This window comes from Equus caballus, chromosome 1 (genome assembly GCF_041296265.1).
Source record: "Equus caballus isolate H_3958 breed thoroughbred chromosome 1, TB-T2T, whole genome shotgun sequence".
NCBI classification, from domain to species: domain Eukaryota; kingdom Metazoa; phylum Chordata; class Mammalia; order Perissodactyla; family Equidae; genus Equus; species Equus caballus.
The window spans coordinates 47410804-47428459 of NC_091684.1; the positions used below are offsets into that span (position 1 = coordinate 47410804).

The following is a 17656-nucleotide window of genomic DNA, read 5'->3' on the forward strand; positions in this document are numbered from 1 at the left end:
GACCATCTACTAGATCATTAAAATAGATTTATTTTAGAGAGAAACCTTTCTCGTGCGTGGCTTTTGGATTCTTTGGCTGTCACATAGGTTTAATAAGTGTACCTGGGGCTGAGTTGTATGTAGAACCGGCCAAGAGGTTCATTGCACCTTAGAAAGCTGTTATCTGCTACTTCTTGTAATCCATCCATGTGTGGACATGTTGTTATTCTCATGTCCACGAATAGTTAATGACCTTTTAATAAAGCCTTTCATGACAATGCACAAGTCACTTGGGGATTTTCATGACCATGTTTACAAATGTCACTCCTGTGTAACTATCTAAACTAATTATGTAATAGGTTATCTAATAGGGGAATCTCATAGAAAACAAACGCGAGAACTCAGTAATGATTCTCTCAAAAACCTTTTAAGGGATGCTCAGCATTATTGGGACTGAGCATTTTAAAATGAATTTCTTAATATTACCTCTACAAATAGAGCTCCATTGTCCACCAAGTCGCCCAATGCTATTATGTCTTTCTTTGATCTTACGGTTTCAAGAAAGTAGCTCAACATAAGAAAGCAGATTAGGAAGAGTGTCTTAAAGAACAGCAATCCTTTAAATTCCTATTCAGTCATGACCCACTCCTCTCAAAATGTAAAATTTCCACACGTCAAAAGCAAAGCAATTTGTTTGAATCAAATGCTTAGAATCTTGGACTTTAAAACTATATTCATATTTTTTGTCTTTAATCTCTCCTGATGAAAGGAAAGTACTGTTTTACTCCAGTAGAATTTTTACTAGAAAATCTTTGAAATAAAAAAGTACTCAATTTAGAGGTGTCATTTTAGGCTAAACATATCAGAGAAAGAGTTCAATTAAAGCTGGGTAGCCTAGTGGAGATAAATTAAGGTTAGCATGCAGGAGACTTGGGTTCCGGTTGAGGCTCTGCCAATAGCAAGCTGTATGACTTTGAGAACTTATTAAACAATATACTCAGGTCTTCATTCCTAAGACGGAATGCCAATTCTCTCTAACCTCTTCACGGAGTGTTTTTAAATATCAGATGAAATGAAAAGTCATGGGGAAATGCTCACAGTAAAATAAATAAGACTGAAAAGGCAGGATATACAATTGTATTTACAAAATGAATTCAATTATATATAAATAGAAAAGGCTATACATCTGAAAATCTGTATTTATTTAAATAAGAGCTAGCAAATATATGAGTTACTTTCACTTTCTCATTTGTACATTTCACTATTACTAAAATCATAGTTTAAATCAATGTTTTAGTTGTAATGCTGCTGGGATTGTATTTTCAAAAGTTGAAAGTATTGTGTTAAAGAAATACGTTATTATGAGAGAGAGAAAGTAGATTATAGTCAGAAAAGAGAACAAGGTTCACAGTCATGTGATCATTGGTTTAAAGTCTGAGTCTGCCATATACTAATGTGCCTTTGGGCAGAATATTTGGCTCCTTTAAGCCACAGTTTCTTCATCTATAAAATAGTAATAAAAATGTATTTTTATTATTATTGCGTACAATAATAGATTAATAATATCTAGCCCATTGAAAATCCCCCAATACTATTCTTCACTGGCGTTATTTCTTAAATTTCAAGGAAGGATTCAGTTTCAACACAAAAGTTACAAAACCAATATAAATTAAATACAGTTAGGGAAGGAGCCACTTTCTTTCACTTCTTCATTAGTATCTATCATGTCAGTTCCTTTGTCCACATGAGATATTATTTTTAATTTTGGTAATCTAATATAACACTCAATTTTGTTATCTTAGATGTAGTCGTAATTATACTTGCCCATGCAGGTATTATGAGAACAAAATTAAATGAGACAACATATGCGAAATGTCTGGCTTAGAGCAGCTCCTCTCATCACTAGAGGAAGCACAGAGACAGACCCTGGCAATTCACTGAGGTCAAATGCCACTGAGGGGATCGCCTGAAACATCCATTTTAGTCTGACTTAGCAATCAGAGGGAGGAAACAGTTGTATACAGAAAATACTGGGAAAAATTGTCAAGAGTTTGGTAAAGAAAGAACTTCCTAGATTTTTGTTTTGTTGCTACAGTGCAGTGTGCACACTAGTTTGTAAACATTCTATAAAATAAAGGTAAGCCTTCATTAAATATGAAAATTATTTTCTCCTTTTTGGTTAAACGATGGCATAAGCTTCAGAAATGTACACTACATTATATTTTGAAATATCTAAGCTGCATTTCCCCACAATAATAGCTTTATTAAATTTTTGCCTGAAACTGGAGACCAAATTCTATAAAATTAAAGCAGCATATGAAATACAGCATTTTCCTAATACTATCTACTGCTATTGTTTTTCTCTAGAGATCAGTATAAAATGATATTTGATAGTCTATTATATGCTTATTCAATTATAAAAGCATTAAAATCAGAAAGTGGAAAACGAGGAAGCAATAGCTGATCACCTTACCCTGGCATGCCTATCACATTATGGGCTCATTGAAACTCAACAATTCTCAAAAGGTTGTACCTGGTTTTGTTTTTATGTTAGCCTTTTTTTGAAAGAAACCTATAAAACTGAAATTTATCTTACAGTTTCTTTGAGCTTGGCTTTCCTTCTAATAGAGTGGTCCTAAATACGGGGAAATTTTTTCAATATACTGATCTGTCCTATCGATAGCTATACTTAGAAAATATGCCGGGGAGAATAAAAGAGGATTGATGCTATTATCTGCTTTTCATTGCCTTCAATGAAAATTTCTCTGCCTAAGTACATACCATGAAATGACATTTCAATGCAATTATTCACAATAAAATGTACTGATGTCCATTCAAAATTATAACCAAAGCCACGTCTTTTAAATTAACCTAATGAGCCTACTACCTATCTATCTGTTAGCAAAAGTAATGGAAATGACAACAGTTTGAAAAATGGAATCACACTGAAAGTCATGCTACTGCCCTTCCTTTATTACTCTTTCCACAGCAGCATCCATGATTAAGTGATTCAGTTTAACTAGACCAAATATTTGATGTGTATATTTTATCTACTGCACACTGTGCTATACACTGAAGAGGGTTCAAAGATGAGTAGGTCTCATGACCTCACATCATCAACTTATGAGCATTAGAGGATATTATACATATCAAAATATTAGACAGCTTAAGGTGATTGCCATACAAGAAGTTTACAGAGAGGCCAATCAGTGTTCAGAAAAAGAGAAAGCATCCATTGTAAGAAAAAGAAAATTTTCCCAGAAAGGATCGAATTTAGAATGGACTTTGAATGGTAGGAAGAGTTTCAATTCCTGGGAAAGGAAGAATAGTGAAGTTTAGCAGAAAAAAATGTATGTAGTAAGCAAAATCATGAAGCTGTGTGGGCTGGGTGGTTTGCTTAGGAACCAACATGCAGCCTATAGATGAGAGTCATGGGAAACAAGACCAGGTAGGACTGTGAGGGGACAGAGGAAGTGGTCTCAAGAACCTTTGTCAAAATGATGGGAAGAAAGAATAGAAAATTCCAACTGAACTCAGAAAACAAGGAGATTTTTAAAATTTTTGTTAGTAGGGGAACTAATTGTGACAACCAGCCTCTAAGATAGCCCACAGTGATTCCAGTTTTCTGGTATCTGCACACTTTTGTAGTACCCTTCCATATTGTACCAGTTTGCCTGGGTGACCAATAGAATATGGCGGATGGATATGGCTGCTTCCAAGATTAGGTTATAAAACATAATATGACTTCTATCTTGTTCTTTGTCTCTCTTTCTCTTCTCTGTCTCCCTTTCTCATCACTCATTCTTGGGGAAGCCATGTCATGAGCAGTCTTATCAAGAGGCACATGTGAAGAAGAACTGAAGCGTCCTGCAAATAACTAGGTGAGTAAGCTTGGAAGCAGATCGCCCAGCCACAGTCCAGTCTTCAGATACTACAGCCCTACTCAACAGCTTGACTGCAACCCCTTGAGAGATCCTGAACGTAACCATGCAGGAAAATTCCTTACCGGTTCCTCACGCTCAGAAACTGTGTGAATAATAAATTTTTGTTGTGTTGAAGGTGACAAGTTTTGGGACTATTTGTTATGCAACAATAGATAACTAATACAATATGGGTGGACTTTGTGGCATAGTATTAGTCATATGGCAGTAAAATTCTGAGTAGCTTAGAAGAGAAAGAGATAAAAGATGAGAAGACAAATTTTATTAACTTACTATGTACCAGGCCTCCAGCCATGTGCTTTTTATGCATTTCCTCATTAAACAACCCCAGTATTCTTTGAAGTGAGGTACTATTCTTATTTTATAGAAACTTAAATTGTAAAGCAACTTGTCCAAGATCACACAGCTAATAAGCAATGAGCCAAAATTCAAACCGTTGTTTGTTTATAGAAACAAGTATTGGTTGAATGAATGAATAAACACACAAGTGCACATTTCATGGGTTGTTATAATGTCCTGCTAATGCTTTTCCCTTGCCTTTAAGAAAATTTGGAAAGATTCTCAATTAATCCTAACAACATTTTTCTTTGTAGTTCTCCAATAAATGGAATCAAAGAAAGATGTGCAAGAAAATTCGTGGTTTGCCATACTTCATTGGCCCAGACGTAAAGATTTTATTGTGCAAATCTTTGCAAGAACTGTCTTTAAACTATCCTCTCTGGCCTTTTCTGTATGAATGATTTCTGGGAAGTGCTTGCTTTTGACCTCCTTTGAGGTTTTAAGCAATAAAAGCCACAGAACAAACAGTCCAGGAGAAGGTTTGAACTCCTGAAATGGGATTCGCTTCAACACAGTTAAAAAAAAGAGTTTTCACGTGACATCCAACAAGAGTGGAATAAACACACAAATGGAGGAAAGGAAAAGAAAAAAAAGGAGAAACAGCAAACAAGTAACAGCGGCATTCACAAAATGCAATTTTAAAATAAACCTGCAGCTGAAAACATTGAGATCAACATTAATACCTAGTGTAAAACCCCAACGGATTGTATTAAAGTTGTATTTTAAGAGACAATAAAGCACAGATGCCAGAACTAGCCTGCCTGGGTTTATAGCCTAACTCTGCCCTTTATGGACCTTATGACCTTGGGAAGTTACTTACTCTGTGTGCCTCATCCTGAAAAGGGGACGATAATTGTGCTTAACTCTTAGGATTGTTGTAAAATTAAAGGAGTCAAGATATGCATGGTGTTTGCAAGAGTGACTAGCATAGATTAACTGCTACATATCTCTCCTGATAGATCTACAAGGGTGGGAGGAGGGAGGTGGCCTTTTCAGGGCAACCACGTCGATTCTTACTTCTGGTAACATGAATGTAACCAAAGCTGGAAGGAGATACAGATTTATGTAGAAATTAATTTCTCCCAGAGGAGAGGATAGCAGGTCTACCAGTTAGATTTCACAAATGACCATAGACACTAAATCAGTTATAATTCCATGAAACAAGATGAGAGTCATTTCTCCTTAAATTTTGCTCCCTAGGTACCTGCTTCACTCTGCTCCTGGCCTTTTGAAATGAAAATGCAAAGAAAACACAAAGTAGATCTCTGCGAGATTGGGCACTGTAAGAACCTTCCTGCTGTTCTCCAAGGGAGCTTTGAAACAATAATTAAGCACGCAAAAAAACAAATCTTCATGAATAATCGTATGTCCCTGTATTTCCTCTTCATTTTGTTTTCTTTTTAATTGTCATTTTAAGTAGATAATAGTTGCAATTGTATTTCAGAAGTCTGTGGAAATTGAAAACTGACTCAAAAATGGATAAATTGTTTCTAGCTGAGGCCCTCCATGGTCCAGGGAAAATATGCTGTTGGTGCAAGTTGCTTGCATTTTATTTATTTATTTATTTAAATTTTTTTTTTTAAAGATTTTGTTTAATTTTTTTTCCTTCCCAAGGGCCCCCAGTACATAGTTGTATATTCATCGTTGTGGGTCCTTCTAGTTGTGGCATGTGGGACGCTGCCTCAGCGTGACTTGACGAGCAGTGCCATGTCGCGCCCAGGATTCGAACCAACGAAACACTGGGCTGCCTGGAGCAGAGCGCAAGAACTTAACCACTTGGCCACGGGGCCAGCCCCGCTTGCATTTTATTTTTAAAACTCTTCCCTGGTTTTGTTCTAGGGGTTCTAAATATAACTGCCTAGAAAAGGTGTTAAAATACAGAGGTAACACATGTATGAGCAATATTCCTGCTTCAGGCAGAGTTCTCCCATTGTCCTATAGTTTTCCACCAGTATTTCCCTGCAGATTATTGCTATTGGGGACTATCCATTCTTGACTGGAAGATAAATGGCTTTAAAAAATATATGTATCATGGATCATTGGAGAGGAAAGTCTATTTTAATTAATATAAATAATATTTTGTTCATAGTTAGAACAAAATATATGGTGATGTTTGAAAATTTTTGTTAGGAAATACCTTTTGAAGAACTTTCCAATCTAAAGGGACATAAAGAGCTGAATGGTGCTTCATAGAATAACTAGAAAACCAGAGTGGATGAGAGAAGTAAGCAAGTTTTGAAGAAATATAAGGAGAAACTTTCTAAAAATGGATCTGTTTAACAATAAAAATAAAATTAGCCAGCACTTACCAAACACATACTATGTACCAACTATTGTGTCAAGAGCTTTATTATCTCATTTCAACTGTACAGAAATCTACAGGGTAGATATTAACATAATTTTTCTTTTATATATGAAAAAATTGAGGCTTAGAGAGGCTAAATGTATTTCCAGAAACTAATTCTTGTGGGTTTTTTGAGGAAGATTAGCCCTGAACTAACATCTGCTGCCAATCCTCCTCTTTTTGCTGAGGAAGGCTGGACCTGAGCTAACATCCATGCCCATCTTCCTCTACTTTATAGGTGGCATGCCTGCCACAGCATGGCTTGACAAGCCGTATGTAGGTCCACACCCAGGATCTGAACCCGCGAACCCTGGACTGCAGAAGCAGAACGTGGGAACTTAACCTCTACACCACCAGGCTGGCCCCAGAGGCTAATTCTTGATGTTGTTACTGTTTGAACACAAGATGATTAGGCCAAGGCCACTGAAACAACACATGACTCTGCCTCCAAGAGCTTAGATGTAACATGTTAGGCACATGGAGGTGAGGAGGTGGTAGGTCACTCAAAATTCAGAAAAGAAAACTGACAACGAGTAAGCAGAGCTCTGAAAAATGAGTGTGCAGAAATGACGGAAAAGAAGAAATCTTGGAGTTTGGCTGACCATTTCTAAGGTTGCTGAATGATGAAAGAATGAAAAGATGAATGAAAAATAGTACAACAACTTTCATACTTTCCTTTGTATAACAAGAGTGTCTATAGCCAGCGTTGATTGAGAGACTCTATGCAGATGGCAACGTGCTAAGTATTTTACATTCAGTATCTCAAAACACCCTACCCTATCCAGCTGGGTAGGTCCTACTATGATTCTCATTTTGAAAGTGAAGAAAATAAGATTTTAAGACTCTAAGTAGCATGACCAGACTGCTGTTAATAAGTGAGGAAGCCCTGAGTTAAAGCTGGGCCTACCTGAATGTAGGGCCTGTGCAGTCAACCACAAGCTATATCCATCTCATTATTTTATATTCATGCATTCTTTTGAGTCTCACAATAAACTTATAAGATACATAGTGACTAATGTAAAAACTGAAACTCAGAAATGTTAAGGAACAACCCTAGGTCAAACCCAAATTTAATCATATTGATGGTTAAAGACATGTGAAATGCACTAAAAATGAAGTATTTTCAAAGCAAATGCTTTTCCAGAGAAGTGTCTAATCTCCCTACTTTGTTGAAAGATTATTCTCAATTATAGACCAAATAAAATATTCCTTTGGGATATTTTCAATACTGAACAGTAGTTTGCTTCTAAGATCATTTTATGTTTACTATTTGAGATCTTCCTGGTACTTCTTATTGATGAGTTCATTGAGAACAACATTTATGAAATAAGAGAATTAATCAGCATTTAGTTGTTTTTATTCCAAAGAAAAGAACAATAATTTAAAAACAGGCATAGCAAATTATAATGTCTTTCTCAAATTGATTTAATATTAATTGCCTTAGTGATTTCCATCTAAGAGCCTATAACAGACTGTGTTGGTTTTGCATAGGTTCATACTGCCTATCACACATTTATCAATGTAATACGTAAATACATAATTCCATAGCAAGACCTAGCATCAGTGCCAATGAGGATGTTCAAGGAGAATGAAAAAAGGGATAAGAAAAGATTATTCCCCCAAAGGAGATGAGATTCCATTGAAATCAGAAGGGGATAGATCAACAGTTGGAAAAGGCAGATGGCACCCCGTTCTCACTCCTGTTGTTGGTGAGGATTTCCGTTGTGCCCATCAAATGGGTATCTCTTTCTTTCTTTTTCAGGAATTGGAAGAACCAGGGAAGTTTGTACAGCACACGGCTGTGGCTGACAGACAAGTCAGGAATCAGCCTCCTTCAGTAGGACGCTAATTGTCTTTGACACCTTCTATTAACAGCAGGGAGCACAGCCGAAGACTGGTGCAGACACGTGACCCGACATTTCCTTAACTTCCATTTTTCTAAAAGTATAAGGTTTCTTTTTTTCCTGTGCTTGTTTTTGTTGTCGAATTCAAATTTCAAACTACATTACAAGATAAGCATATATAAAATATAACTTTAAAGTTCTGTTAGTATAAAAATGAGATATAAAAGCAAAAAAATAAGGCAAATGGGCTTGATATGTTAATATTAACATATTCCAAATGTCTTTCAGAAATGGTAATACATTCAAGTTGCCTTTCCCTCTCCTACAACCATGACAGACATAATTAGAGATTTTTCCACTTATTTTCTCTTGAGGCTGGGCTAGGTAGTTATCCGAAATGTCTAATATTGGCTCAGTTAATGAACCTCATTTGCTGTCTCTGCTCTAGGCCATGCTAAAGCATCTCTAACACACAATTGGCCTGACATAATTACAAAACAAAACTTTGGGTTGTGAAATCGTGGGAAGAAAACAGATTATCAGTGAAGTTTAGGAATAACACGGAATCAATAACTTTTTGTGACAACTCACCAGTTCTTTTCTTTATGCCAAACTAAAGAAGTTTTCCTGCTGCTGAATCACAGAGTGAACCAACCAACCAACCAACCAAAAAGGGAACCTAGGTAGCTGCAGCAAACGTTTTGCTAAGCCTGGCTAGCCCACATATTGGAGGCATTGAATGACTGGCACCCAATGTTTGTGCTGCTGGGGGATGAGGATATTTAAGAAGTAATATCTTCTACAGAAATCAATTTTTAAAATAATCAATATTAAAAACAAATAAATTTACAAAGTTTAAGGCTCTGTAATAGTTATCTGAAGCAAAATAGACTTTCTTAAATGTATTATTTAAGAATAAAGAGGAAACTATGCATACTTCTCCTTCAAAGAGTAAAGTTAGCCTTTTAAGCAATTTTTTTCTTGTCTTTATAATTTTCTGTGTTATAAAAGTCCATAGAATATGGCAGCCCCTATCTGACTCTACCAGGATCAAGATTCTGGGGTTCAGACTGAGCAAGTACGAGCCAACAATTCCTTGTGACCAGTTCTACATCTCTGAGTGCTTCATCCTACACAAGTACCATTAGGGTTAGAGTTCGTCTAAGTAGCTGATAGGAACTAAATTAGAGAGAGAAATATGAAAATGGAATGAGATTCTTCCTGAAATCTCAAATTTGAGCAAGTGTGAAGAGACTGAAGTCTCTTTATAGTTCCTAGTAAAAGAAAGTCCATTGGTTTCTTCCTCGTCATTTTAATTTAGGAAATAGAACCTGGGCAGTTATGACTCTGGACACACACTGAAAGGGTAGCTTCTCTTAATAACTCTGTGGCTTTAGGCAAATTATTGAAATTTTCTGATCTTCAGTTCACTTATTTCTATGGTTGCAGAAATAATAGTACCAACCTTATAAGGTTATTATAAGGGTTAAATGAGGTTAACTATGAAAAGTACCTAGCAAGATATCTGGCACATAGTAAATGCTCAATAAATGTTAGCTGATATTCGCTATTAATAATGTTATTGTGTAAAATTTGCAGCAGACTCCTCCTCTTTTCCCCTAGACCCACTTCTTCTCACTCTTCATCCTCGTGGAGTCATGAATCTCTCCCATAGTAGTAACACGTTTTCAATACCTTCTTCTGTCCCCTGTGTTCTTTGCTGCCTCAGACTCTTTGCTGTCTATTTGTTTCATGCTTGGTTTTCACATTCAGTCTCCCCTCTAGTTGCAGACTGACCCCAGGTGAGCAACTACCCCTGTAGCCCCAGTCCCTCCCCAGCAGGAATAGCCTATTCCTCCCCTTTTCCCATCTCACATGGGTATGGATATGCTTCTGGATGTGCTGCTAGGTAGCTAAGAATCCAGAATGCAGAGAAGCACATGAATAGAATCACCTAGAAGAGAGAAGAGGATCCTTGAGATGCAAATAACTAGGACTACAAAAGAAAAAAATGGTATATTCAATTATGCTATAACAACAGCAGCAACAGTAAAACCCAGAACTCAAAGCAGCAGATGTTAATTTCTTGCTCAGATTTATAGCCATCTTGGGTGGCAGAGGGCTCTGCTTGACATTGTTTTTAATCAGGGATCTTGGCTGAGGAAGCATCCACATTTGCAATTGCATCTGTTACAATGCGAGGAGTAAAGCAACAGGTATTACACAGAAGCAACACAGGACACTTCAGCTTACGTTACATAATCAAGAGCAACATACATGTCCATGCCTAACTGCAAAGGGGCTCAGAAGTTCCTATCCTACTATTCATCTGGGATATTAGTGAACAGCCCTAATAATTACAAAACTGTAAATCAATGTAATAGAGTATGAGTTCCTGACAGCATGAAATACATTTCATGAAACTTTATATTCTCTCCTTCAGAGAAAAACTTGACAATAGTGACATACAATAAATGCTTTTGTAATGAGTAAATTAATGATCTCATATATTGTATTGTAAAAATGAATCCAAATGTTGATTACGCTAATAGATGCAATATATAATGATAATAGCACAGGAGTTTTAGAAGAGGTTATTTACTTGGAATGTTTATTCACACATTTCTTTTGTTTTAAAAATTTTTAAAGTTAAAATACTTCACTTCCAACCTTGAGTTTTCTCTGAAGGCTTTTCCTATGCAGTGTCATATAAAGCGCTCGTGGGACTTTGCCAAAGCTTGCCATTGAGATCTCCTGAAATTACTCTAGATTTAAATTGCTTAACTTGGTATAGGAGCACACTGACATTCACAGCTGTTAATCATGGGCACTGTAGGATTATGAAGGCATTTAATGTTTTCCCTCTGTGGGATATTAGGTGTCATGTTAGCACATTGTGATCATTACTTTGAGTGCATGTTTTAATTCTCTTCTCTCCCCACCAATGTGCATCTCCTTCTAGGCTTATAATTTAACCTCTGTGTGCCTGTTTTCATTTCTGGGGGAAATTAATGCATTGTAGAAATTTAAAATTTCTATTATGACTTCATTCCAGTAGGTTTCAAATTCATATACTTGATCTGATTGAATGAGTCATGAAGGGGTGGAAATATATTGAAAGTGCCATGAGTGGATGTTGAAAACTACTGAGACTAAGTATTGATGAAGAGCAATTACTGTAATATGACAAGAAACTTCTTGATTTAGAAATCCTCGATGTTTCCAAGTTATGAGAAAATAAGGAATATAATGAAAGAGAAAGAAAATCAACACTTTTCTGAAATATTGTATTTAAAAAATCAGTACTACAATAGAAAATTAAAAATGAGTTCTTTTACAAATATAGACTTTTCTCTCATAGTCTATGCTCTAACACTTTATTTTTTTGACCTAATAGTGATACTTGATATACCTGCCACTTAATTTTTTGTTCTCCCTTCTGAGTAATCAGGCTACAAACAAAGCCAGCTAAAACTTAAAGAATACTTGCAGTTTTGTCTCTTGATAAATCTAGAGGTAAGGAATAGACAATTCAGCACAGGACAAAACTCCAAAATAAAACCTTTCCCTTTTCCTCATCAAATTCTCTTCTCCATTTATCAAATACCAGGTCCTTTCTTTTTCTCTACGTTGGAATCCTGCACTCTGCCCAACTCCCATGAATGGAAAAGTTCTACTTGCTACACGTCCTTGCTAAGACGCATTATTATCAGTATCTCTATTTTACCCAGTCTGATGGCTGTGTACAGAAATAGCATTGTGACTTTAATTCGTGCTTGCCTGATTTTAATGAGGTTGAGCACCTTTTCATACATTTATTGGTGATTTGGATAGTCTTTTTTGTGAAGTGCTAATTCTTGTCTCTTGTCCATTGTCTATTAGAATGCCTATCTTTTCCTTATTGATTTGTAGAAGTTTATTTCATATACCTGATAAATCTTTTGTGAATTATATTTAGTATTACAAATATATTTTCTAACTCTGTATATTGTCTTTTTATTCCCCAAATTCTGTCTTTTGATGAACGGAAGTTCCTAATTTTATTGCAGTTCATTTTATCAGTGACTTTATTTACAGTTATTGCCTTTTAAATCCTGTTTGGGAAATCTTTGCCTATCCCAATGTCATGGAAGATTCGTAAAAAATTTTAGATCTAAAATCCACAGTGAACTGAAGAGGCCCACGTTAATATTTCATTGATAGTGATTAGACTGTTCTTTTCTGATTGCTCTGTAGGGCTACCATCACGAGAAATTAAGTGCCCACATACATATGTGATTATTTCTGGACTCTGTTCTGTTCCATTGGTTGATGTTTCCATCCCTGTGCAATTACCATAGGATCTTTATTAACATAGGTTTATAATAAAACTTTTTATTGGACAGTTTAAGTGCTACAATGTTTTTTCTTCTTCAAAATTATCTTGACTATTATTTTTTTGTTTTTATATAAATCTAAAATTAGCCTTTTGATTTTTCTGAAAAAAAAAACAAAACAAGATTTTGCTTGAAGATTCAGTTGGTTAACAGATCAAATTTGGGGAAAGCAAAATCTTTGTTGGTGATACTAAATCGTCCAATCCTTTGTCGACGAAAATAATCCATGACCAATCTATAAATGAAAATTTAGGCGAGTTTATTCTGAGCCAAAATGTGAGGACCATGGCCTGGGGCCTTTCTTTCCGAAGGAATAAAGGGCACCAAAGAAGTGGAGTGTACAGAGTGGTTATATACCCCCACTGAGGATGTTTCACATATGATTGAAATGTCCCTTTTACAATAGTCGCAAGACTGCTCTGTCAGCACAGTGATTGATGGACACAGGAGATAGGTCTGCTGTCTTGGGTGAACACAGCAGGGTGGCAGGTCTGTTGTCTCAAGCTGGGTGGTCACAGGTGAGATGGGTGGTCAAAGGTGAGCACAGCAATCAGTTCCTAGCCTAAGGAAAGATGCCTATCGTTAGGGAAATGCCAATGTCGGGGGAAGTTGCACCTTTATCTTAAGGCCATTTGTTCTTGCCATAGTAAATATTTAAAGCAGATATACAATGCGTGCTCAATGACCACGGTCAGGCCCTTTTGGAAAAAGCAAAGTCAGGCCAAATTGGGTTTATACCAAATGGCTGCCTCATATACTCCAATGTATCCTATTGCTTGCCATTTCTCTTTGTCACCTTAAACATTATATTTCCCTCCGAGTATTTAGTTTTCTTTAATTTTAAATGATGTTTCATGATAGTGGCCTGACATCTCTTTTGGTAAAATCATTTAAGGATCAGGGACTACTATGACTTCCTAGGGGAGCTGCGTTGTTGCTGAGGTATAAAGTATGAGTACAAGCCAGCTGGACAAAGCCAGATGGAGGGGGATGAGATGATTTGTGGGAGGGATTCAGGCCACTGTTAGGGTTTGAAGAAGAGTGAGATTGTGGCAAATTTCAAAATTAGAAGTACTTTAGTATGACTCACAGTAGTTTAGTGTGATCGGTTGTACTAATATACATTATTTGGATATAATTGTTAACATTCCCATGATTATCGCTTGACATGAAAACTGGTATATTAGAGAGCATAATACTTATTTTTCTCAATGTTTAAGTTATTCTGTGAAAGATATTTGTTGTTAATGGATATATTTAAGCATTTTATTGTTATAAAACAAGGAAAAGGAAAAGAGTGTACTGCTGTTTTGCTAAATTAAATAATAACTTCATAAGCCCTGATATAGTCAACACATTTTCCTAAGTACTTAAATTACTAAGAGATAGAGCTTTGGGGCCTTGTGATAAGAGACTCTCTAACTTAGTATCATATACTATGTAAATACGTAGCACTTGCAAAAATAAAATATATTTGAAGATAAGCTGCATTAATAAAAATAGAATTTAAAGCCTTTAAAGCCATAGGTCATAAAATGTCCTTTAAAGCCATAGATCATACAGTATCCTTGGTAATATATTTAAAAATACAAGAATACACTAAGAAGTTTGAACTAGATTGAGAAGTTGCATTAATTGTAATAGTGTGCTAAACTCTCCCTCTGAGTTTAAGCTCTAAATTTATGTCAAATAATGCCCATTTCTTCATTACTTTGAAAAAGAGGAAACGATTATTTTCTTCAAAATAAGAACAATTAATGAAGAAAATGGATGTGGGTCCAGGAGCCTATAAATGATGCCCCAAACGATTTGACATCTTGGAGATTAAAAAAAAAAACTCCTGCCTTAGTGTTCAGTGTGAGAACACACAGCAGCAGGAAACAAAATCACGTAAAGCGGAAGTCTTGGGTCCTTGTTTGGTGATGAAAGATACTAACAGGAAGAAGGCAAGGTTGAGATATTTTAGATTAAAAATAATTTAAAAGAGATAATAAATGATAAGAAATACTTTGCCATATATATTCAGAACGAAATAGAGAATGTCTTAGTGATATGTTTATGGGATGTGGACTGCTGCTAATAGAAAAACCGCTTATCATTTTTGATAAGCATTTGGTATTTTGATGTAAGGGTTCTGAGACTTTATAGCTCGGGCTCACTGGTTTGAATTCACACAGGTCAACAGTCATTGAAAAGCATTATGGTAGTTCCAGATCATGGGAGATGCTGCAGCAGTTGATGTTCTGTTTTCACCAGATCTCTAAGCAGGGAGCAGTATTGTTTGAGGAAATGAAATGGACTTGGGGTAAGGAGACGAATTACAGTGTCAGCTATGCCACAAATTAGCTGTCTGGCCTTAGGCAAGCCACATGGATTCTCTGGACTTTTCTTAACTGTGAAATGAGGAAGTTTCTTATAAATTTTTAAGTGTATAATTAAAAATCCAGATTGCAACTTGTATTTATTTGTCCACATAATGTAAGTACAATTAGCAGAGCCAAAGAATTAGTTACAGTCTCAAGCTACTCTCTTTACAACCTGTGTTGAGGCCCTTCCTCTGTTAAGTGGATGCAGAGGAGAGAACAATGAGAAAACCACACATTTTGGAGCAAGAAGCTGCCTTGCTGAGAATGATTCAATTGTCACCTGTTACCTGACAAGTCCTAGTTGAAGATTATTGAAGCCCTTCTGGTTTCAAAATCCTCTCTTATCATCAAAAAGCTGATGTTTTCAGCATACCATCGTTTGGGCCCAGCTCACATTTATCTGTCAAAAAGCCTGCATATCAATGGCCCGTCCTCTGCTTATACCAGCCAAGCACATAGGGTGTAGACCAAGGCTTAGTCAAGCCCAGCATCCTGAGGCCCTTCCCAGGAAAGGAAGTGAGATCATCTTCAGTCTTCCTACCTTTCTTTCACAACAGACACCAAGTGCTGATTAATATTCATCCCCATTTTGATTTTACTCCTTTTTCACCCTACTGGTGGTATTTTCCAGTCAAACCAACTTCAGCTTAGAAATTTTCATTAAGCAATAACCACTAAAATCAATTCTGCCAGAGTGACCTCTTTAATTTTTCGGATGTGAGTTCTAGAGGTAGAAAGGACTGCCTTTCTCCCATCGTAGAGAATCACCAATTCACTTGCAAATCCAATCCATTCGAAGCCCTGAAACTGTTTGGAAAGGTCTTCAGAAAATAAACCACTGAGAGATTAAAGTAAATAAAAGCAATATTAAAAAGAAGTAAGAAAAGAAAGCCATAAAAAGACATTTCACATCATTTCCAGTTGAGGTAAACAGCTAGTCTCGATAGCTTATCTCAGAAGTACTAACTCAGGGTCTCCTATAAAATATTCAAAAAGTGTTTTCCTTGCTGCAGAAAAGATACATATCAATTATTTTCAATTATGCACCTGGATTTATCAAACATACCACTGGAGTTATTGAAATAATCTGTCTCAGAAAAACATAATCAAATACACTTCAAACTAGCATTTGCCAACATTAGTCATCCTCGACACAGCTTTCAACAAATTTCTGAAAATGCCTGCAGTTTCCACAAAAACCCCCTAAGGGAAAAAGAGCAAGGAAGACTGAGGTTATATGCAGTTTCTCTTTACCCAGCCGTAACTGTTTAAATTTATGAAATACAGCCTTGCTGAGGATGCATATCTCTGTAGTTGTTCTCTATAAAGGAGAAATCTAAGACTCTAGCAGTTGCACTTAAATAACTTCCTACACAACCTTCCCCATTTCTTTCTTACCCTTCAAATTCTCGGGCCAGTGTCAAACTTAGTGCAGGCATACACAGTGGTCCACACAGCTTCTCCAATTTAGCGGAATTCTTTGACTTTCTCCTCAAGGAAATGAAAGAAGATGTGGACTAACATTAACAAACTAAAGTATTTATCATACATTTTTATAATTATAAAGAATTTAAAACTAGATGATAAATAGTCATTACAAAATCCTGTATTATGAAAGAAATGTAACCATTGCATTTTACTTTCAAACAATTTTTAATGGCATGAGAAAATGTTCATTATATCTTAAAATAATAGCATAATATATGAACCTATTTTCATAATACTATATATAAAATATACTCTATGTAACAGGGCATATATTAGCAGAAATAAAAAATAAAAACTGTTAATAGTAGTTATATTATGCTTTTATATTATGAATGGTTTGGGATTTTTTTCTTATATTTTCCAAGTTTTCTATAATTTTATATGTTAATTTTAGAATTAAAAATTAAAAAATAAGGGTCTCTGAGGCACAAGGTAGACTAGGTATTTCAGATCTCTGTCAAGTTCACTGAAGTTTGTTTTATCTATGTTGGCCTCTGGAGAGGTTTTAAAAAAATACAGATTCCAAGGCCCACCACAGGCCCATTTTTAGTGATGATACTGGCAACTAATAATTTAGCAAAAGCATCATAGACAGTCTGAGGATCAATGAGATCTGGCAAGCCAAGTCTAAGTAACAAGGCTTAATGCTCTAATCATTGAACAGCATTGCTGGCATGAGCTTTAGATATTATCTTTTAGAAATGCCTTATTTTATGAGATATAAAATAAGCCCAAAAGATGCACAGCTTTTGATACGGAAAGAACAGGAACCGTGATATCCTGACTTCTAGCACACTTCTGGCTCCTCAGTATTCTACCAACCCCAAAGGCCTCAGTGCTCATGACCTTTTATAGAAAATCTGGCTTCTTTCTTGCCAATGCCCGCATCTAATCCCTACTGGGAATGGTTAAAGTCTTCAGCTCACAGGCACCAGTCATCAGACAGTGACAACTCTTAGAATCATTGCCTGCTTGAGTC

The 17656-nt window shown here is 36.0% G+C and overlaps 1 long non-coding RNA gene across 1 annotated transcript in view; it reads left to right on the plus strand.

The window, feature by feature from the left end:
* LOC106782059 (uncharacterized) overlaps positions 1-10021 on the plus strand; it is a 90383-nt gene extending 80362 nt beyond the window's left edge. Inside the window, exons 4-6 of the long non-coding RNA XR_011437205.1 lie at positions 3793-3860; positions 5460-5622; positions 8366-10021. This is a non-coding gene — a long non-coding RNA (uncharacterized lncRNA). The remainder of the gene's footprint in view (positions 1-3792; positions 3861-5459; positions 5623-8365) is intronic.
* The last annotated feature ends 7635 nt before the right edge of the window (positions 10022-17656 follow it).